At 44.0% G+C, this 22,904-nt stretch overlaps 1 protein-coding gene across 34 annotated transcripts in view; it reads right to left on the reverse strand.

Annotated features, from left to right (window-relative positions):
• Nucleotides 1-22,904, reverse strand: part of PTPRD (protein tyrosine phosphatase receptor type D) — a 1,471,303-nt gene that overhangs the window by 430,449 nt on the left and 1,017,950 nt on the right. For all 34 annotated transcript variants that reach the window (XM_075278421.1, XM_075278482.1, XM_075278474.1 and 31 more), the window contains one exon: nt 1,479-1,519. The gene's annotated coding sequence lies outside the window, so the exon portion shown is untranslated. The remainder of the gene's footprint in view (nt 1-1,478; nt 1,520-22,904) is intronic.

Raw genomic sequence — 22,904 nt, forward strand, 5'->3', positions numbered from 1 at the left:
GGCCCAGCCACCTACCCAGACCAGTCAAAGTGGGATTCCAGCCCAAGAGAGACCTTCCACCTGGAGTTCTGCAAGTACCTCCTCCATGTCCACCTCAGCACCTCCAACATGGGATGCCGGGCAGAGCTAGGCAGACTCCCCCTATGGCTCACCATACAGAAGAGGGCGCTATAATTCTGGAGACACATACAGGGCAGCAGCCCTGGCTCTTACCAGCACCAAGCCTGGCTAGGCCACAGAGCCCTGAGCAGACCCGATACCCCCCAACCAAGCATCAGCCATCTGCCAAGCCAAAACCCGCAACATGCCCTGAACAAGGCTCAAATAAAAGGAGTCATTGAGAGAGACAGAGAGCGGTACATCGAGGAATGGAGAAGCGCAATAAATAACTCCAAGAAACTCACTGTGTACCAGTCACTGCAAAGGGACTACACCATGGCCACCTACCTGGAGAGAATACGCCACCTCAAACACAGACAGACCCTGAGCCGGTACAGACTGAGCGCCCACAACCTGGAGATGGATATGGGGCGACACAGGCAGATGTACAAGCCACGGGAGAACAGACTGTGCCAGCACTGTGACCAGGAGGCCCTAGAAGACAAGGCCCATTTCTTGCTACACTGCACCAAATACTCAGCTGTGAGGGCCGTCTACTACCAAAGACTCTCTGCCCACATCCCAGACTTCATATCTGCAGACGAGAAGAGGAAACTTTACATCCTACTGGGAGAAGAAGAGGCCACTGTGGAGATCGCTGCTCAATACGTGTCCGGCTGTCACCAAACAAGAGGAAGATGAGACTCCATGGACTGTTATACCTCAAATAACCCCCCCCCCATACAGCTGTCACCAACTAAGAGGAAGATGAGACTCCACGGACTGTTATACCCCAAATCACCCCCCCATATAGCTGTCACCAACTAAGAGGAAGATGAGACTCCACGAACTGTTATACTTCAAATCACCCACCCAACCCCCCATACTCTCCCCCTTGATTCCAGCTCCCCCTCCCCACTTTACTAGCTTTGGCAATGCCAAATATCTATTCGGACGTGCCAATAAAGCCTGTTTGATTTGATTTGCATTGTACTGTACGTTGTCTATTTTATAGTGACCATAATTCCAGCCTTGCCAATTCTACTCTATGAGATGAGGCTGTGCACATGTAAATGCTGAAAATATCATGGCACTCGCACAACTGCTGGTGTCTCAAACTGCTGATAAAACCCTCACTGATTTTCTCTTGATAACAGTAACAACTGAAAACCCTTTAAATGGATTACACAGTGAGGGGTCCCCACTCCAGCCTCATGACAGCAGTCGGGAAAAGCCTGCTAACCTTATTGCTGTCTCCTTTCTAAAGACAATACAAGTTAAGAGCAGTTAATTGTAAATCAAAATATTTACAACATAATATTTCATATCAACGACTATTCCTAAACAATAAAAATAATCCAAGAAATAGAGTGCCTTACCTTGTATCCTTCGTTTGTGTGTGGTTTTCCAGTCCTGCAACCTATAGAAAAATAGATTGTACATATTAAATATGTACATGTATTTACAATGGAGCCCACAAACATATTATAGTGGATGATATGTTACCACAGTTATTGGAATTGTACTGGTTGTTTCACTTTAGGTTCAAGCTCAAAACATATAACTTTGTCTTTCAACTCACCAAACAAGCCTATCAGTAACTAATTGCCCATTGACATTGTTACCCTTCCCTACCACACTTCATGCTGTTTACTCATATCCATTGATCCAAGTACAGAAGAAGTCTCTCAGCTGCTTTCATCTTATTTCCCTAGTACCAGCAATTCTGACCATGTCCCTTCACACCTTGTCCAGTCTCTGCTCCCTGAGACTGGATCTCACTGAAATATTTAACCTTTCTTCTAGGATGTCTTCCTCCTCATTCAAACATACTGCTGGAAAAAAATCCTCTCTTTACCTGTCCTGTACTGCTAACTTCTGACCTGTCTCTCATCCTCCATTCATCTCCAAAGTTTCAGAATGATTCTCTTCTTGCAATCTGGTTTCAACACTCTGTACCCTACTAAAACTGCCCTTATAAAAGTCTCCAATAATCTCCTGACAGCTAAATCTAATATTAACTATTCTCTACTTATTCTTTGGGATCTCTCTGCAGTGTTTAACTGTGTAGACTTCCTCAATATGCTCCAGTTAATTGCCCTCGAGGACACTGCTCTCTCTTGGTTCTTTGCCTATCTCTCTGACCATACATTCAGTGTATCATTTGCTGTCTTTGTCTCTTCTCCTCTTCCCCTTGACGTTAGTGTTCCTCAGGGCTCAGTGCTAGGTTCCCTCCTCTTCTAAGTAGACCAGTGATTGTCTGTACACTGTCTCTAATATCATGTCTTCCCTCTATCTTAAAGAGGACCTTTCACCTCCTGGGGCACATGCGATGACGCTGAGCTGTGAGTAGCCCCCCCCCCCCAGTACTCGTCTAGGAAAGAGTACTATCAGGAGTGGAGGGGGCATTCAGTGTCATTGCTGGGTGGTAAGCAACGCCCCCTCTCACAGTACAGTGCAATAGACGCTGCTGTGAGGATGGGCGTTCTTGACTGACTGTCAGAAACGCCCTTCTGACAGTGAAGAGCTACGGTACCAGAACTGATAGCTCTTCACCAGGGGCACAGAACGGGAAAGCCGATAGTGCACTCAATTCTAGCGGTGTATAAAATTTAATGTGCCCCAGGAGGTTAAAGGTCCTCTTTAAGCTTTCAAAAAGTGAACTACTGCTGTTTCCTCCATTTGATAACTGACATAATCCTGATTTTTCCATTTACCAAAACTGTAAGGCAGCATGCCCACTGTCTTGGGGTCATGTTTGACACAAACATATTTAATCACTTGCACATTCATGCAACCTGCACCAGAAACCTCCATTTCCTTACCATGAAAACATTAAAAACAATTATAGTCACCCTGATTTACTCTAGATTTGACTACTGCAACTCCCTACTAATCTGTCCTCTCCTCAATAAAATTTCCCCTCTATAATCTATATGGAGAAAAGGACAAGGCTCATCTATTAGTTTGCTACATGGATACCTCCAGACTGGACCAGTCACTGCACTGTTTCCTGTCCACTATAAAATACATATTAAACTTATAACCCTGATCTATAAAGCTGTCCACCTTGCAGTCCTCTCTCATTGACATGCCTTCAGGGCGCCGTACACGCCCCCACTTCCCTAGGCTAGTGTTAGAGATGATGGCAGTAGGTGGGGCTTGTTGTGGCTCAGGAGAGTGTGGGCAGGGAGACATGAGTGCATTGCTCACGTCTCCCCTCCCAGTACCCGCCCACACTCTCCTAAGCCACAAGCCCCACCTTCTACCAGCATCTCTAACACTAGTCTAGGGAGGCCAGGGCATGCAGGGCGCTCTGAAGGCATGTCAATGAGAGAGAAAAGAGGAGCAAGAAAAATGGGGAGCGGCAGCACTTCTGTACAGGTAAGTTGAGCGAAATTCGTGAGTAGATAGATACTATCTACTCTTCTGTTTCCTCCCTGATGCTCCATATACTGGACTCTGCTACATCTCCATAACTGTACATTGACTTGTCTATCTGACTGTCTATCTACTCTTCTGCTTTGTCCCTGCAGGGGACGAAGCAGAAGAGTAGATAGACAAGTCAATGTACAATAGTATCTATCTACTCACGAACTTCAGCCATGGCTTATTATATGGCGAGTCCCTCGTCGTCCTCACAGCAGCGCAGCACAGAGTGATTTACTGCAGCCTGCCACTCTTCTGCTTCGTCCCTGTTTTACCATATACTCAGCTCTGTTACATCTGAGATGTAGCAGAGCCGAGTATACAGCACAGCAGGGAGGAAACAGAAAAGTAGTACACTCCCATAGGAATGAATGGATGCAGCTGGCACGCAGGGGGTTAAGTGGCCGGACGCCGGCAAAGTCTGCGTGCCGGCCGCTTCCATTCATTCCTATGGGTGCGTGCTATTCGAAACGGGAGTTTAGAATAGTACTTGCTCATCTGATACTATAGCTTTTTCCACAATGATTGGCCAGTAGCCAAGCATTGTGGGAAATAACCTCCGACCTTGATCCCGCCGGAAAAGATCGGGATCGAAATTCCAATCGTGATCGTGAAATTTACTCAATCGCTGATCGGAGTCTGAACATTTCCGATCCCGATCGCTCAACCCTATTCCCTACATCTTCTCCCTCATCCTTCATCCCAGCATCTGAGACTAACATCCTCTATGATTAAAACCTTACATTTACCTCTCAAAGGCATCTCTGGAATTGCACCAGTTTTCTGGCATGCATCACTTTGAACAATGAGATTAATACTCAAATACTCCGCAGTTTCAAACAGCCCTAAAACAAATCTCTATAGGCAAACCAATCACTTGTCCAATTTGCTAAACTATCACTATCCTCTGTTTAGCCATTACTTACCCCATTTTATAGAGGGGAATCTATAAGCCAGAGTTTTCTTAAGGTTGGCCAAGAGGGGGTAGCATATAGAGTCAAATGGGAGTGAATGAGCATGAACCAAGCGCTGGGCACAAATTCTAAGGGTCAGGCCAATTGTGGGGTGGAAGAGATGACAATAGAGGAGATTCAAGCCATGGAATCGTCTGTAGCGGCAGTGGTGAAAAGGCTTGTTCAATGTAAACCCACGGTTTTAGTGAGCCATGTCTACACCAGTCCACTATCCTAGTTAAATGGGCAGCAAAATAGTAGTAATTTGAGATCTCAGAGGGCTAGGACACCACTACGTTTAGGATGAGAAAAAAAGGGCTCTGCTGACTCTCACTGACTTACCCCACTATATGAAATCCAACTGAATGGAGGACAAGGCCCGAAAGAAGGAAAGGGGAACGTGGATGGACAGTGTCTGTAAGAGGTATAGGAATCGTGGAAAAATATTCATTTTAAAGATGGTACCTCTCCCAAACCAGGTGAACGTGCCCTGTTGCCATATATGATGCTTTATTATTGCTATGGTATAGTCCATGTTGTTGGATTCCCTCACAGATGTATCTGTTGTATTTGCACAAAGATCAAAGGAAACTGACTCTTTGTTATAATATATGGAAAAAGTGAATTCTTTGAATTGATCCTAAAGATAGCTGCTATCTGCATTTATATCTAAAATCTGCATCCTTTTTTTTCCTGAGCTGTATTGCGGGATTGGAAGTTGGATTTTATTGATCATTGTATATAATTTATGCTTCATTATACTTGCATTTTTTATGAATTTTATAATAAAAATCTAAATTGTTTAATGTTTCTTTTATTCCAAGGACATATGAGTGTTCCCTTTAAAGTCTGAAAATCCAATAGAGATAGTATGACGGTTCAGAAAATGAGTTTGAACATTAATCCTTCCCCACTTTATGAGATAGTCTCCAAACCAATTATACAGTATGTAAAATGAGAATGCAAAACCGTTTTAATTAAATATGTTTTATAAATCATATATAAATATTGCATTAGATAACAGTATTGATGATATTATTTGCAAATGTATCCATGTATTTGTTACTATGCTATTAAATTGTTAAGCATATGTCACCTCATATTTGTCATTGAGCTTTATATATACCGTAAATAAGAGCATATATGTAGAAAGTGTTGGAAGGAAAAGGCTGCAGCTGAATGTCTCAGAACTATATTCATGATCTGAAGCATTGACTTGTGTCATTGTCATAGAAATGTCATAGGTATATGGATGGCAATGGATATAAGTGCTATGGAACAGATTCATTATTTATGTATTTATCCCAGTTTTATGACGTAAGTAAATTGGAAATTATGATGTTAAAATGCCAAAATTTTCTGTGCCACTTTTTCTAAATACATGAAGACAACTTTAGGTCCAACGTACACCATATCAGCAACAAGGAAGGAACTAGCAAAAACTGGGCCTCACAGCAAACTTTTGACATGGGCCCCCCACCCTCACACGACATATCTTTCCCCTTTACTGGCCCCCACATGGTGAAATGCTGGCCCCCACATGGTATAATGCCCCTATTACACTCAGTTTAATGTCCCACAGTTTAGTGGCCCCTTCATCAAGTATAATGTTCCATAGTAACCTCCATACAAAATCAGTGGCGTAACTACCATAGAGGCAGCGGAGGCGGCTGCCACAGGGCCTGGGCCATTAGGCGGCCTGGTGACAGCCGCTACCACTGCATTTTTTTTTTTTAATAGGCCATTACGAGCCCTATTCACTTGCCGATCCTGGCTGGGCCGGGATCGGCAAGTGACACCGTGGGCCCCACAAGTAGACCCCCAAGTATAATGATCAGCGGACCGGGAGAGGTAAGGGAACCTAAAAAATACTGTTACTTACATCTCCACGATCCTGCCAGGCCTCTGTCATTCATGTCTGACGTCTCTGATGTCACATGACCCGAGCCTGCTTCCCAGGTCATGCGACGTCTGACGTCATTAAAGCAGGACAAGAGCGGCGGCCGACAGCCTAGGAGCCGGGGGACAGGTAAGCAACTGTTTCTGTTTTTTTTTAATGTTTTTATTCCCCCAGGTCTCCGATTATTATACTCTGGGGTCTGAAAAGACCCCAGAGTATAATAATTGTTTATGGGTGTCCACAGTTGGACATATGGGGATACTATGGGGGGGATAATACTGTGTGCAGGGGACACTATGGAGGATGATAATGTGTGCATGGGCCACTATGGGGGATAATACTGTGTGCAGGGGCCACTATAGGGATAATACTGTGTGTAGGGGCCACTATGGGAAATAATACTGTGTGCAAGGGCCACTATGGAGGATAATACTGTGTGCAGGGGTCACTATGGGGGATAATACTGTGTGTAGGGGCCACTATGGGGGATAATACTGTGTGCAGGGGCCACTATGGGGTACAATACTGTGTGCAGGGGCCACTATGGAGGATGATAATGTGTGCAGGGGCCACTATGGGGGATAATACTGTGTGCAGGGGCCACTATGGGGGATAATACTGTGTGCAGGGGCCACTATGGGGGATAATACTGTGTGCAGGGGCCACTATGGGGATAATACTGTGTGTAGGGGCCACTATGGGAAATTATACTGTGTGCAAGGGCCACTATGGGGGATAATACTGTATGCAGGGGTCACTATGGGGGATAATACTGTGTGTAGGGGCCACTATGGGGGATAATACTGTGTGCAGGGGCCACTATGGGGTACAATACTGTGTGCAGGGGCCACTATGGGGGATAATGCTGTATGCAGGGGACACTATGGGGGATGATACTGTGTGCAGGGGCCACTATGGGGGATAATACTATGTGCAGGGGCCACTATGGGGATAACACTGTGTGCAGGGGCCACTAAGGGACATAATACTGTGTGCAGGGCTTACTAAGGGACATAATAGAGTGCAGAGGAGGGGGTTGCTCGAGGTCTTCGGTGTCGGTTTGGGGGGTCAAAAGTTCGCCACAGGGCCCCGCCATTCCTACTTACGCCACTGTACAAAATAATACCTCATAGTAGCACCTTCACACAGTAAAATGTACCATAGTGGCCTCCATAATGTCCCATATGTAGCCCCTGCATATAGAACACAAATTTTGGGGGGTTTACCACTCACAAACTATTATGATACTCTGGGGTTTCTTAAGCCCCAGAGTATAATAAGCCAAGACCCAGGAGAGGTGATCAAACATAAAAACCTGTGTTAGGGTCCATTCACACGGAGTAATGTGCTGCGTGACCAGGCACGTATACGGCGTGTGAGATTTTGAGCGCTGTAAAAGCTCCCATTGATTGGGAGCCTGGATCGTATACGCCGCGTTATTTTGCGGCTGTGATTTTGCGTATACGATCCAGGCTCCCATTGAAATCAATGGGAGCTTATACGGCGCTCAAAATCTCACACGCCGTATACGTTCCAGGTGACGCAGCACGTTCCTCCGTGTGAATGGACCCTTACTCCCCTCTCCTGACCTCCGGTGCTAGTCTACAGGTCTCTTCAATGACATCACCAAGACTACTGAGGCTCAGTTATTGGCCTATGTGGTCCATGACATTATCAAGGAAGCCCCAAGACTGGCGCCAGACCCCAGGGCAGGTGACTAACACTCTTTTTTATGTTTGATCACCTTCCTTAGGTCTTTGATCATTATACTCTGGGTTATGAAGAGTTTACGTGTAGTTTAACAGTTTACATGTTTGGTCCAAATGAAACCGCCAAGCGAACCTTGTGAGGTTTTGCCCGACAAATACTCTAAGTGCTGCAGCCCTATTTACCACTTCCTGCACCTGCCACAGCTACTTGCCACACCCTCCAGGCGGCACCATACATGCCATATCACTTTGCTGTTGGCAACATCCTGATGTTGTTCAGCATTAGTGATGTGGTATGGGACGCATGGGGCCCTCCTTTTAGGCTGAAGGGGAAGAAGAGGTGGCCGTGGGAAAGAGCAGGGATCGTTACCTGCTAGAGTTACCCCAGCAGGTAACGGCCTAATTAAAAAAAAAAAAGTAGGAGTCCACCGGGCCCCCTAAGGTCAAGGGCCCCTTTCTGCCACTGCATCTGCAAACTGCAGCTCCAAGGTGTTATATAAATAGGAGATTTATAAAGATTACATTTTTGATTGTTTTCTCCTCCATTAACTTTAGTGAAAACAAAATAACACAATGAAAATTTCATGTAAAAAATGTGAACATGATTAGATAGAAGCAGTTCACAAAACATTTCTTAGTACTGTTCCCTTAACAGCTGTGATCTCTGCAAACTTATAGCAGAACTGTACTAACATACTTTTTATGGTTTCTTGCTTTTCCATAATGGAAAGCCGGAATGTGGCATTATAATTGATTTAGGGGCCTTTCATACAATTGTATTGGGGCCAAGAGATATAGTCAGTATTTCCAAGCCCTACCACGATCTTCTGAACCAGATTCTAAGCATCATACTGATGTTTCTTTGAGCCTCAGAACTACCACAGCTCTACTGTCCTCTCAGCATCACTTGAGCACAGGATAAAAAAATTCACAGTAGTTCTGAAGCTCACAGCATTATAAAGCACTATAATACTAAGAGTTCATTGTAGAGGTCCATAGCTGGGCTCAGGAAATACTGTACAGCTAACCCACGGACTGTACTACTCAAATACGGTCACGTTAAAGAGTCTTACTGCTACGGATCATCGATACGCCTTCCCAGATAAGTCTATAGTTAAGGGTTTATTTAGATCTAGAAAACAATGGCTGCTCTTTTCTTAGAACCACCATCATTCTTTTGCATTCCCTAATAATGCAACACAGTCCTGAATGGGCTTAGATGCAATACCAAACAAATCCTATGGACAAGGGTGTTTTTTCTTTTGTATAATCATGGACAATCACTTTAAACTCATCCTAAATGTAATGTCCCACGTAGCGGGCCACAGCAAAAAAGCGCTTTGTGAAAAACCGTGGCTGCAACACACACTTTTCATAGAAAATTTCTACTTCCATTATACCCAAAGGGAAACCACCAGCGTTTCCATAGGTATAATTGACATGCTGCGATTTCCAAAACTGCGACAGTTTTGGAAATTGCAGCATGTCCTCTGCGCGTATGTTTACACAATGTGTGGATGAGATTCCCTAGAATCCCATCTACCTTGCAATGACTGTAAAACTCTTCGGCCAAACTGTACGTCACGTGGGGCACCCGGCCTTTAATTGATTTTTTGGACTCATCAATTGGTCATCAGTTATAGATCAGTGAGGGTCCCACACCTAGTACACCCACAGATCTTTGCTTGGTGACTTATCCAAGGTACCATTTTGAGGTTTTTTTTTTAAATAAATCGGTACAAAATTATTTGCTGAGTCATTTAATTATAAATCATTGTCAGATGGAGCGCTCCAAATGCCCTGCATAGACAACAATTTGAAAAAATAAAAAAAAGTCGTGTTGTATAGACTTTTTGGTCAGATGAAAGTCCCTTGTACCATACATTCAGTTTTTCAATTGTGACTGAAGCTTAGAGAGTGCTTATTGATAAATGACTGCAATCATTTACCTTTAGCACAACAAATGCACATTCCGATACAATATGTTAATGCAACCACTGAAATGCTAAACCCTGTGACACCGTAGAGCGCACCTCTGAACATCCCTACGTTTTTATGCAAGACGTCGTCTGGAGTTAGAGCAGAAAATAATTGGCTCTGTAGAGAAAGTTGATAAGGAATAAAATGAGATGACTGCCAAAGCAAAACTCTGTCTGAAATGACACTGTCACCAAAGGTTTCTCTAACCTGATCTTCATTTTGGCTTATCATTTTCAGAAACTGTAAAATGGCTTTAGTGGTCTGAAAGCGAAGCCTGCGTTGCAAGGGATTGATTTGGTTGCCAAGTGAAAATGGCCTACATTAACCTGCCACAGATATCTAAATATGTTGATAGAAGTATGCTGTGGAGAAAATTGTCTTAGAAAATTGTCTGATCTCTTATTTGTAAGGCGCCTTTTCTCAGTAATGTGCCTGTTCAAGTTGCTGTTTATGCCTGTTGGGTACATAAGCTGGACCGCTTGATTTCTATGCTCAATAAACAACTAAATACAAATCAAAAGACAATACCGAGCTGATTGTACCGTACAGCGGAGGAAACCAAGGAAGGCACAAAGCTGAAGAACAAAATACTCAACTTAAAGGCCAATTAGATTGTTTATTTCACTCTGAATTAGTATTATTGTAATAGAGCAAAAGATTGGATATTATCAGACACAACTTGACCATAACACCGAGCACATTGTGTTAATAATTAGAGATGAGCGAACACTAAAATGTTCGAGGTTCGAAATTCGATTCAAACAGCCGCTCACTGTTCGAGTGTTCGAATGGGTTTCGAACCCCATTATAGTCTATGGGGAACATAAACTCGTTAAGGGGGAAACCCAAATTCGTGTCTGGAGGGTCACCAAGTCCACTATGACACCCCAGGAAATGATACCAACACCCTGGAATGACACTGGGACAGCAGGGGAAGCATGTCTGGGGGCCTAAAAGTCACTTTATTTCATGGAAATCCCTGTCAGTTTGCGATTTTCGCAAGCTAACTTTTCCCCATAGAAATGCATTGGCCAGTGCTGATTGGCCAGAGTACGGAACTCGACCAATCAGCGCTGGCTCTGCTGGAGGAGGCGGAGTCTAAGATCGCTTCACACCAGTCTCCATTCAGGTCCGACCTTAGACTCCGCCTCCTCCGGCAGAGCCAGCACTGATTGGCCGAAGGCTGGCCAATGCATTCCTATGCGAATGCAGAGACTTAGCAGTGCTGAGCCAGTTCTGCTCAACTACACATCTGATGCACACTCGGCACTGCTACATCAGATGTAGCAATCTGATGTAGCAGAGCCGAGGGTGCACTAGAACCCCTGTGCAAACTCAGTTCACGCTAATAGGATGCATTGGCCAGCGCTGATTGGACAGAGTACGGAACTCGACCAATCAGCGCTGGCTCTGCTGGAGGAGGCGGAGTCTAAGATCGCTCCACACCAGTCTCCATTCAGGTCTGACCTTAGACTCCGCCTCCTCCAGCAGAGCCAGCGCTGATTGGCCGAATTCCGTACTCTGGCCAATCAGCACTGGCTAATGCATTGTATTGGCGTGATGAAGCAGTGCTGAATGTGTGTGATTAGCACACACATTCAGCTCTACTTCATCGGGCTAATAGAATGCATTGGCCAATCAGCGCTGGCCAATGCATTCTATTAGCTTGATGAAGCAGAGAGTGCACAAGGGTTCAAGCGCACCCTCGGCTCTGATGTAGCAGAGCCGAGGCTGCACAAGGGTTCAAGCGCACCCTCGGCTCTGATGTAGTAGGTGTAGGTGAGCTAAACACACACATTCAGCACTGCTTCATCAAGCTAATAGAATGCATTGGCCAGCACTGATTGGCCAGAGTACGGAATTCGGCCAATCAGCGCTGGCCAATGCATCCCTATGGGAAAAAGTTTATCTCACAAAAATCACAATTACACACCCGATAGAGCCCCAAAAAGTTATTTTTAATAACATTCCCCCCTAAATAAAGGTTATCCCTAGCTATCCCTGCCTGTACAGCTATCCCTGTCTCATAGTCACAAAGTTCACATTCTCATATGACCCGGATTTGAAATCCACTATTCGTCTAAAATGGAGGTCACCTGATTTCGGCAGCCAATGACTTTTTCCAATTTTTTTCAATGCCCCCGGTGTCGTAGTTCCTGTCCCACCTCCCCTGCGCTGTTATTGGTGCAAAAAAGGCGCCAGGGAAGGTGGGAGGGGAATCGAATTTTGGCGCACTTTACCACGCGGTGTTCGATTCGATTCGAACATGGCGAACACCCTGATATCCGATCGAACATGTGTTCGATAGAACACTGTTCGCTCATCTCTATTAATAATATCTATGATATGTAGTATATACCTAAGCTGGAAGAGAGAAATCACAAACTGCAGCCTGATTTTATTGTCCTGTCAGCTACGGTAAGTAAATGGAAAATGTGCATTTCCAGTAAGCCACAGGATGTAGCTAGGACAAGCTGGCACCCAATGCCCCAACTTCTAATCTTTGATAAACAGGCACACTATTAAATTGGAGATTGCTTCTGGGTCTCTACGTCCACACAATGTGTAGTAAAAGTTGGTTCACATGAAAAATAAGTGTTAAATCTACATTTAGTCAGTGAGGATAAATTATTAGAGTATAGAGAATGTACATTGCTCTAACCTAACCACAATAAACTATGTTCATATTTGGCAAGGTGAATGGGGTTGAGTATGAGAGCTGCTCTTTACATATAGGATATATTTTGATGGGTTTTAGGAAGAAAACTGTGTGAAGCTTGGCTTGGATGTTTTAGAAAAAAAATTAGGAAAACTTTAAAGAGGACCTTTCACCTCCTGGGGCACATTCGGTGTAATACACTGCTAGAAAGCATTGAATTGAGAGGGGTATCGGCACTGATAGCTCTTCACCGGGGCACAGAACGGGAAAGCCAATAGTATGCTGAATTCACATTGTATTACACTGCATGTGCCCCAGGAGGTGAAAGGCCCTCTTTAAATGACTGTTCACTTTTCAGTGCTATGCCCCACACTTACTAATAGTTATATTAAGTGTAAACTTAGGTGGTCTGACAATGTACCATCAGGTTTTTCTCAGATGATGGCAGGTCAAATGTGTTTCCAATTGTTGCATCTTTACAGGAACCATGATATATAAAATGCATTATAATCAGTAGGCTGCTTATAGAGCAGGAGATACTGAACAGATTAATGCGTATACAGAGTTAGCTGTCAGTTACTGGTAACACCACCTCTTTGACTTCTCAATTTAGAAAGAGAAAAGATTTCAATGTATAAATGACAAGTTATATCAATTTGCTCAGCAGTTTCAGGTTTTTAATATATTGCCTGCAGATTGGACAGCTTTTTTTTCCAAGAGACAGGTTTTCTTTAATGGGAATCTATCAGGGCAATTTGGGTTACTAAATCATGGGTTTAGTGTTCCAAATCGCCCTGTTATAACTCAAGTCATGGCCACATTTACAATAAAAAAGCTTCATACTTACCCATTGACTGTACTCCCTGCACCAGCGCAGTTCTTTAGTAAAGCCAGAGAAGCGCACCATGGCTTCAGTGCGCATGCACTAGACCTCTGGTTCATGTACAGATAAACGAGACTGTATATTCCCAGCTTCACTGAACACAAGAGGCTCCAGGAGCACCAGAGATCATCTCTAGATCAGAGTTTTTATTTTTTTATTTTTAATGCAGATTGTGTTATAAGGGGGCATTCACACGGAGTAACGCTGGGCGTGTATCACAGCTGTACATGCCGGCGTTACGGCAGACTGCCGAACACTTCCCATTCACTTCAATGGGAGCGCTCGGAAACGCCGCTGTTACGAGCGCTCCCATTGAAGTGAATAGGAAGTGTTCGGCAGTCAGCCGTAACACCGACGTGTACAGCTGTGATACACGCCCGGCGTTACTCCGTCACAGAGTAATTTGGGACACTAAATCACTGGCCATATGGGTAACCCTGACAGATTCCCAAGGCCTCTTTTCATCCAAGCCATGCCCTGTTGTCTTCTTTTACTTAGAAGCAGCACCCCCTCCTTGACTACGGCCCTTGTCTGTCCAAAAAGTAGAAGATTTTTTAATCAATAAAAAAATTATACTGGAGGTGGGCACGTCTTTCAACATCATATCATTTTAACATCAAACATTGTTGCTTAGTAGGGTCTTAGTAAATGTTCATAGTATGACAAATCTTTTGCATGTTATATAATTTTGGCAGCCTACAAAAGCCGTAAAGAGGAGGTTAAAGGGATAATCCAAAAAAAGTAATGAATGCTTCAAATATGTTAAAACAAAAAATTAACAGTATTCACCTCTCCTTTCCCCAACAATTTAATCCCCTTGGTCTCTGTATTCAAGCAAACAGCAGTGACTGCTGCAGTGATGTGCTGTCCTACTGGTCAGTGAAGGGAGCCATGATCCAGATATACAGTAGGCGATTGCAATGACCATTGTTTTGATGCAGTGGTCACATCCTCTCTGCTTGGAAACAAAGACCAGGAGGTCAATCAGAGTGCCAGTGCTGGAATTTTGGGGAAAAAGAAGAGTTGAATACTTCTTATTTTTTTGCTTTATCCCATTTGCACCAGTTTTGGAAAAGATGGATAACCCCTTTAACCCCTTCCCGCCGATGGCATTGTATGATTTTCGTTTTTCATTTATGACTCCCTACCTTCCAAACCCCATAACTTTTATTTCTCTGCTCTCAGAGCCATATGAGCTCTTAATGTTTGTGGGACAAATTTTTCTTCATATTGCCACCATTAACTACTCTGTACAATGTACTGGGAAGCTGGAAAAAAATTGAGAATGGGGTGGATCTGAAGAATAAGTGCGTTTGTGTGACGTTCTTATGGGCTTCGTTTTTACGGTGTTCAATGTGCAGCCAAAATGACATGTCACCTGTATTCTATGTTTCGGTACGATTCCATATACCAAATGTACCGTATTTTTCGGACTATAAGACGCACTGGACTATAAGACGCATGCATATATATAATGAGTTTTCCTGTGTATGTACCTATCTATGAATTCAATCGGCTTATGTACAGTTTCCTGAAAAGTGCCCCCTACATACTGTACAATACCTGCAACACATACCGTATTTTTCGGACTATAAGACGCACCCAGGTTTTAGAGGAGAAAAATAGGGAAAAAAAATTTTCAGGCAAAAAATGGTAAAATATTTAATATATGGGAGTTGTAGTTTTGGAACAGCTGCAAGGCCACATTGACAGGTGACCCTGCAGCTGTACGGGGATGTATAGGGCGTTTTTTTTGTTGGGCCAGGTGTAGACCGGGCATTTTCAGACACAGGGATACCTAATGTATATGTTTCACAGTAATGTTATACTTTTATATGTATTCTAGGGAAAGGAGGTGAACTTTTATTTATTTTATTTTTTATTATATTTTTTTTAAGTGTTTTTTTTTATTTTTTACTATTTTAATATCCCCCGCCTAGGGGGCTTGAACCTGCAATCATTTGATTGCAAGTCCCATAGACGGCAATACAAGTGTATTGCCGTCTATGGGAGATTCTATACATTACTATCGCGGAGGGTCATAGACCAGCCGCGATAGTAATATATACAGCTATGACAGGCCTGGGAGCCTTCATTAGGCTCCCGGCTGTCATCAGAACAGGTCGGCTCCTGCGGCCTCGCCGTGCAGGAGCCGGCCTGCATCACTAAAGGTATGAGGCCGGGGGGGGGCTAACTAACTGCCGGGACCTGCGGAGGAGAAGCGGATTTGCAGCATGGCCGTGCTACTGCCACCGCTGGTTTTCTTCAGCGGCAGTAGCGCGGCAATCCGCAGGCCCCGGCAGCTAAGACAGTCCCCGGCATCTGCTGTAATAGGCCGGCGGATGCCGGGGAGTGTCTTAGCTGCTGGGGCCTGCAGTATTGTCACACTCCTGCCGCTGAAGAAAACCAGCGGTGGCAGTAGCGCGGCAATCTGCAGGCCCCGGCAGCTAAGACACTCCCTGGCATCCGCCGGTCTATTACAGCAGATGCCGGGGACTGTCTTAGCTGCCGGGGCCTGCGGATTGCCGCGCTACTGCCGCTGAAGAAAACCAGCGGTGGCAGTAGCGCGGCCATGCTGCAAACCCACATTCAGACTATAAGACGCACCCTCATTTTCCTCCGAAATTTGGGGGGAAAAAAGTGCGTCTTATAGTCCGAAAAATACGGTATATGGTTTTATTTACATTTTAACCCCTTAATAAAAATCCAAAACTGTTCCAAAATTTTTTTTCTAAAAGTCACCATATACTTTTAAGTTATACCATTTTGGGGAATTGCATTTGCTTTGATCACTTTTTATTCAAATTTTTATCAGAGGCAGAACAGTGTAAAAACAGCAGTTTGGCACTTTTGACTTTTTTTTTCCTGCTACAGTGTTTACCGTATGGGAAAATATTTTTTATAGATTTGTAGAGTGGGTGTTTCCACACACAGGGATACCTAACATGTATTGTTTCACAGTATTTCAGTACTTTTATATGTGTTCTTGGAAAAGGGAGTGATTTGAATTTTTATTATTTTTTATTTATTTTTTTAATATTTTTTTTTTACTTTTTTTAAAAAAAGTTCTATGCATTTATTAGACCCCCTTGGGGTCTTGAACCTCAGAGGGTCTTATCACTAATGCAATGCATTACAATGCTAATGTATTGCAATGCATTGCAAAATACCATGGCTTCTATTGCAGGCTACACAGAGTAGCCTGCAATAGAAGCCAGTGAATGACAGGCCGGGGAGCCTTCACAAGACTCCCCTCTGTCATGACAATGCGATTCCGAACCCGGATCTTTCTTCAGGTGCCGGCGATTGCCAACAAAATGGCGGCGCCCATGCGGCCCCGGGAAAATGATCACCATCGGAGTGGGCACCAACTGTGGGCATTAGTGCTGGGTATCTACTGTATAAAACTATACAAATAGATTTCTGCCCTGATATACTGTATAAATAACAGAGATCAGACTATTAAAATGATGTGATAGGACATGTGCTCTCATAGGAAAGCAGTGACTTGACTGACAATTGGTGTGAGCGACACAACACAAATCTTCATACATGTGTTTAGAGCAGTTGCAGGAGCAGACATTTCAGTGTTATCTTGTTATACCAACAGCTTGGAAAGGGAAGCAGTTAAAAGAGCTCACCACTGTCCCTGCATTGTAGAAGCGTGTGCCTTCACCCTCTGCATTGACTGACATATTATTTTCTCTGTACCCCAATCTATTTTCTGCCTCACTAAGCTTATAAAGCTCTGCATAAATTCTTTCTCTTATGCCGCACTGTAATCCTATGATTTTTCTCTACATTTTTTTGCTCTCTCACTCTAGTTGTTTTGTCTTGGAAGCTCCTGATTTTACAATCACACTCATCATGGCTGCTTGGTCCTTGAATTAGATATATACCGTATTTTTCGGACTATAAGACGCACTTTTTTCCCCCCAAATTTCGGAGGAAAATGAGGGTGCGTCTTATAGTCTGAATGTGGGTGGATGAGTGGGTTTGCAGCATGGCCGCGCTACTGCCACTGCTGGTTTTCTTCAGCGGCAGGAGCGTGACAATCTGCAGGCCCCGGCAGCTAAGACACTCCCCGGCATCCGCCGGTCTATTACAGCAGATGCCGGGGACTGTCTTAGCTGCCAGGGCCTGCAGATTGCCACGCTCCTGCCGCTGAAGAAAACCAGCGGTGGCAGTAGCGCGGCCATACTGCAAATCCGCTCCTCCTCCGCAGGTCTCGGCAGTTAGTTAGCCCCGGGGCCGGTCCCCACCAGCCCCATACCTTTAGTGATGCAGGCCGGCTCCTGCACGGCGAGGCCGCAGGAGCCGACCTGTTTCGATGACAGCCGGGAGCCTAATGAAGGCTCCCAGGCCTGTCATAGATATATATTACTATCGCGGCTGGTCTATGACACTCCGCGATAGTAATGTATAGAATCTCCCATAGACGGCAATACACTTGTATTGCCGTCTATGGGACTTGCAATCAAATGATTGCAGGTTCAAGCCCCCTAGGCGGGGGATAATAAAATAGTAAAAAAAAAAAAAAAAAAAAAAAAAACACTTAAAAAAATATAATAAAAAATAAAATAAATAAAAGTTCACCTCCTTTCCCTAGAATACATATAAAGGTATAACATTACTGTGAAACATACACATTAGGTATCCCTGTGTCTGAAAATGCCCTGTCTGCTAATATTTTTATGTACAGTGAACGTCAAAATCAAAAGTGCTAAACTGCCGGGTTTTTCTCTCTGTTTTGCCTCTGAATTAAATAAAAGGTGATCTAAGCAATAAACATTTCCCAAAATGGTATATCTAAAAAGTACACCTGGCCCCACAAAAAAAAAACGCCCTATACATCCCCGTACAGCTGCAGGGTCACCTGTCAATGTGGCCTTGCAGCTGTTCCAAAACTACAACTCCCATACATTAAATATTTTACCATTTTTTGCCTGAAATTTTTTTTTCCCTATTTTTCTCCTCTAAAACCTGGGTGCGTCTTATAGTCCGAAAAATACGGTATGTGTTGCAGGTATTGTACAGTATGTAGGGGGCACTTTTCAGGAAACTGTACATAAGCCGATTGAATTCATAGATAGGTACATACACAGGAAAACTCATTATATATATACACTCACCGGCCACTTTATTAGGTACACCTGTCCAACTGCTCGTTAACACTTAATTTCTAATCAGCCAATCACATGGCGGCAACTCAGTGCATTTAGGCATGTAGACATGGTCAAGACAATCTCCTGCAGTTCAAACCGAGCATCAGTATGGGGAAGAAAGGTGATTTGAGTGCCTTTGAACGTGGCATGGTTGTTGGTGCCAGAAGGGCTGGTCTGAGTATTTCAGAAACTGCTGATCTACTGGGATTTTCATGCACAACCATCTCTAGGGTTTACAGAGAATGGTCCGAAAAAGAAAAAACATCCAGTGAGCGGCAGTTCTGTGGGCGGAAATGCATTGTTGATGCCAGAGGTCAGAGGAGAATGGCCAGACTGGTTCGAGCTGATAGAAAGGCAACAGTGACTCAAATAGCCACCCGTTACAACCAAGGTAGCCAGAAGAGCATCTCTGAACGCACAGTACGTCGAACTTTGAGGCAGATGGGCTACAGCAGCAGAAGACCACACCGGGTGCCACTCCTTTCAGCTAAGAACAGGAAACTGAGGCTACAATTTGCACAAGCTCATCGAAATTGGACAATTGAAGATTGGAAAAACGTTGCCTGGTCTGATGAGTCTCGATTTCTGCTGCGACATTCGGATGGTAGGGTCAGAATTTGGCGTCAACAACATGAAAGCATGGATCCATCCTGCCTTGTATCAACGGTTCAGGCTCGTGGTGGTGGTGTCATGGTGTGGGGAATATTTTCTTGGCACTCTTTGGGCCCCTTGGTACCAATTGAGCATCGTTGCAACGCCAAAGCCTACCTGAGTATTGCTGCTGACCATGTCCATCCCTTTATGACCACAATGTACCCAACATCTGATGGCTACTTTCAGCAGGATAATGCGCCATGTCATAAAGCTGGAATCATCTCAGACTGGTTTCTTGAACATGACAATGAGTTCACTGTACTCCAATGGCCTCCACAGTCACCAGATCTCAATCCAATAAGCATCTTTGGGATGTGGTGGAACGGGAGATTCGCATCATGGATGTGCAGCCGACAAATCTGCGGCAACTGTGTGATGCCATCATGTCAATATGGACCAAAATCTCTGAGGAATGCTTCCAGCACCTTGTTGAATCTATGCCACGAAGAATTGAGGCAGTTCTGAAGGCAAAAGGGGGTCCAACCCGTTACTAGCATGGTGTACCTAATAAAGTGGCCGGTGAGTGTATATATATATATATATATATATATATATATATATATATATATATATATTATATACTTATATATTCATGGCATTATGGTACTAGTTAGAGATGAGCGAGTAGTGTTCGATCGAGTAGGTGTTTGATCGAATACTACGGTATTCGAGATACTCGTACTCGATCGAACACTACTAGCTGTTCGAAGTTTAAGGTTCGATGCAGAACCAGCGTTGATTGGCAGAATGCTATACATTCTGCCAATCAACGCTGGTTCTTCTCTTACCTTTAGAAGTCTTCTCCGTGCAGCGTCCCCGCGGCGTCTTCCGGCTGGAATTCACTCTGCCTAGGCATCCAGCCTAGGCAGAGCCGACTGCGCATGCACAGTCGGCTCTACTCAGGCGCCGGCCGGGCAGAGCTGACCGCGCATGTGCAGTTGGCTCTGCCTAGGCCCCGATGCCTAGGCAGAGTAAATTCCAGCCGGAAGACGCCGCGGGGGCGCTGCGCCGGGAGAAGACTTCAAGGGGAATCCAGCCCGACCATCACTCGTGGACTTGGTAAGTATAATGTTATCGAATTTTGCGTACCCCTGAAATGAGCATTTCCCCCCATAGACTATAATGGGGTTCGAAATCCGTTGGAACAGCCGAACAGTGTGCGGCTGTTCGAATCGGATTTCGAACCTCGGACATTTTAATGTTCGCTCATCTCTAGTACTAGTATCTAGATGCTGTACTTCCATTAGACCATACTTACATTAGTGCTATATGTAGAAAAATATTAACTTACATTCTAAGACACAAACACACCATTAAAGTCATTAACCTCTAAACTAAACCCTCACCCTTGCCTAACTTTGTATTTACTTCAATTAAAAAAATCTATAATTACCCATATCCCTGGTATGGTCATGTGACCACCCCAGGGACACTTTCTGATAAACCAGTGACATTCCGTTTCACCACTTCCGAAATGGAATGTCACCATTACTCCCCTATTTCCATCAATATTTACCAGCCTTCCTATGTCTGGGAATAGCTCTTTCCCTCTTTCTAGTTGTGGGCAGAATAGCTTAGCTAAGGGAACAGGGGAGGGGGAGCTAGTAGTTGGCAGGATAGCTTAGCTAGGGAGATTGGAGGAGGGTGGGAGGGGCTAGTAATGGGTGGGATAGCTTAGCTAGGGAGACTCGGGGAGGTGGGAGAGGCTAGTAATGAGTGGGATAGCTTAGCTAGGGAGACTCGGTGAGGGTGGGAGAGGCTAGTAATGTGTGGGATAGCTTAGCTAGTGAGACAGGGGGAGGGGTTAGTTGAGGGTGGGAAAGCTTAGCTAGGGAGACAGGGAGGGAGAGTGTAATGGTGTGAGAGAGGAGGGGGGCTGATTGAGAGGGAATTCGTGTGGACGATACACAGGAAGCCAGGAAATTACACCATGTAGGCAAATGCAGAGGATGCAGTAGCTTCCAGGGACTCCCAGAAATCACTCCAAAAACTGCTAGATGTATATGGGTGTACGTTTTAACCCATTACTAGCACAAACAGACCTTTCTAAAAAAAAAAAAAAAAAAGATTTTCTCCCCAGAAAACCCCTTTAAGACGTATCCCATAGAATTATGATAGCAGTTTGCCCTACACAGTTTTCCTGTGTAAGTACCTATCTAAGAATTCACAAGATATATTTATACTCATTTGTAAATATCCATTTATGATTTCACTAGCTATTTTCTATGCATACTTGTAGATATACATATATGTAACGCCACACAATGAACTTACATCTTTATGTCTAATTACTTTTTTGTGACTAGTATTATATATTCTACTCATGTATATCAAACTGTTCTGTCTATCAGAGTCTGATGAAGATTTTTAAGTATAGAAAACATTCAAAAATGGCTCTTTGTGACTTTATATTTTTGAATGATTAAAATTACTTCTCTATCAACGGAGACCGTAGTGACTTACCTGATGTATTAGGGGTTGGTTAGCTCCCTACATTATAAAATTATGCCTACCTAGCTTATCTGATAAGTTATCCAAAAGGTTAGAGAACCTGTCTGTTCCATAATCTTATTACCTTTGAGGGCAGCATACTGTACACTAGTGTTCAGTCAAATGTTTTCATGTGCTGATGTTTTTGAAAACTGTAGCAATGCTAGACATCACAAAGCTAGACTTCATCTATAGTGAAGAACTTAAAGGGGTTGTTCTATGAAAAGCATCCTATTTATACAGCTAGTTTATGTGGATTTAAGACTTTTCCTAAATACATTGCTTTATCAAAACTGCTTTGTTTGGACTCTATCTTAATTTATTCACTTCATTGTTTACACTCAGTTTCTATGTCCACGGGGGCTTATCTGCTCAGTCCCTCAGTGATGTAGCTCCCTGCTCTCGGGGGGGGGGGGGGGGGGGAGAGGGAGGGGTTGAGTGCTCGGCAGCAGCTCTGAGCTGTTTATGTCTGACAAGTAACAGAGCTTCTCAGATAGGGGAGGGAGGAGGAGAGCTCCAGCATTTCTGAGTCTGGTTTAATTGAATTTGGCCGATAAGGGCTGAGATAGGGAGTCTGGTACCTCTGTATGTAATGCAAGCTGGCTCAAATCCAGCTCTGCTACATCAGCTTCTACATCAGCTTTCCTCGTTACTGACTGCAAACATAGCAGATAGCAGAGCAAGTGTAACCCCGCCCAGCAATGTACCGAGAAAACCAGGAAGTGAACAGAGCAGAGAGTCTGCAGGTTGGTGAATAAGGGTTACAGGAATGCCCCTTTAAGATTCGTTAAATTATGGTTTGCCACCAACGTTTTTTTTTTGTTTTTGTTTTTTTTGTTACAATTCTGTATATTGTGTGCATTTTGTAATGCTACCTAGTTATTTCTTGTAAGTAACCTCGGACCTCTAAAAAGCAAAAAAATTCAACATTCTAAAAAATAAATCATGGATTCTAAAATCCGAGCTACTCCATACAATTCGTA

This window comes from Leptodactylus fuscus, chromosome 1 (genome assembly GCF_031893055.1).
Source record: "Leptodactylus fuscus isolate aLepFus1 chromosome 1, aLepFus1.hap2, whole genome shotgun sequence".
Taxonomy (NCBI): Eukaryota; Metazoa; Chordata; class Amphibia; order Anura; family Leptodactylidae; genus Leptodactylus; species Leptodactylus fuscus.